The sequence below is a fragment of the Octodon degus genome, unplaced genomic scaffold (genome assembly GCF_000260255.1).
Source record: "Octodon degus isolate 3935 unplaced genomic scaffold, OctDeg1.0 scaffold00042, whole genome shotgun sequence".
Classification (NCBI taxonomy): domain Eukaryota; kingdom Metazoa; phylum Chordata; class Mammalia; order Rodentia; family Octodontidae; genus Octodon; species Octodon degus.
The window spans coordinates 3,965,753-3,967,169 of record NW_004524618.1 but is presented as its reverse complement, the minus strand read 5'-3'; positions in this window follow the sequence as shown (position 1 = coordinate 3,967,169).

The following is a 1,417-nucleotide window of genomic DNA, read 5'->3' as shown; positions in this document are numbered from 1 at the left end:
GAGCCATCAAGGGAGGAGGGTGGGAGATAGACCCCTCCAGGTCACCTCCCAGTGCTGCCCTCCTCCAATCAGATCTCACTTTCCACACCACATCTATCTGTAAACTCATCAAGGAACTAACCCATTGATGAGTCTCATGACCCCATTATCCAATCATATCCCAGAAAATCCACATATGATGGCACGAGGCTCTGCGAGCCATCTAGATATAAACCATGATAAGTAGAACATAGCTACTTAACTTTTGGGGTCTTTTTTCACAATAATAGAGACTAAACCCAGATACTTTACACTGAGCTATATCTGTACCCTTTTAAAAATATATTTGACTTTGAAACAGGGTCTCCCTAAGTTGCTAAATTGCCCAGGGTACATTTAAACATGTGATCCTCTATCCTCAGCCTCCCAGAGTACTGGTTGTGTGATTATTATGGTAAACAAAATCAGTTCCAAGTATACACCAAGGTCCCACATAGAGGTATGAAGGATTACACTAAAATGCATTTGTTCGTTTTGCTATTCATTCTATGTGTTAAGAGCTATGTCTGTTTCCCGTCCTGAGAGGCTGTCCGGGCAGTAGGCCCTGGCCAAAAGCTCCTGGGTGAATGGCCCCACATGGTCTCAGTAACAGCTACTACATTCTGATGCTATTGTGAAAAACCAGCTAGAGACAACACATACAAACAAGTGTACTATGATCAATAAAATGTAATTTACAGAAATGGGTGGTCCTGGGGTAGGTCTGCCACCCACAGTTCTTGATTTAGCACGAAGTCTGGCATACAGTAGGTGCTGAATTACTGGTTGAGTGAATGAATCCATGAACAAGGGAGTAAAGTTTTTCCTAACATGACAGCATGAGGAATTTTGAACCAACTGCAGGGGCACCAATGATTGCCTAACGACCAGGAACCAAGTGGGCAGTGATTATCTGTCAGTTCTTTCCAATTCCAAGTGGTGCGTGCCGAGGGAAAATTGACACACATAGCCCAGGAATGCCTTTCATACCAGAGAAATCAGCTAGAAGGGTGGAGGAGCATTTTTTTTCAAAGTGTGGATCTTAATTCACAGGTCGGTTATGGCCTATAGCTCCCTTTAAAAGCGTTAAGAGATAGAAAGGGAGGGAAGCCCAAGCTTACGGCTCAGCAGTGGACTTCTGGCCAGCAGGCACGGGTCCCTGGGCCATCCCCAGCACTGCTCCTCCACAAGACAGGCACGGAGGGCGCAGCAGAGCACAGCACATACTGTGCACCCACGGACTGGTTTAGAGCAGCCTGTCTTACATTTATAATGCATTTATATGTGAAGTATATTGCACTGTTTAATTTTATTTATTTATTTATGTGTGTGTGTGTGTGTGTGTGTGTGTGTGTGTGTGTGTGTGTGTGTGTGTGTCTGGCCAGCTCAGCCCACCAGG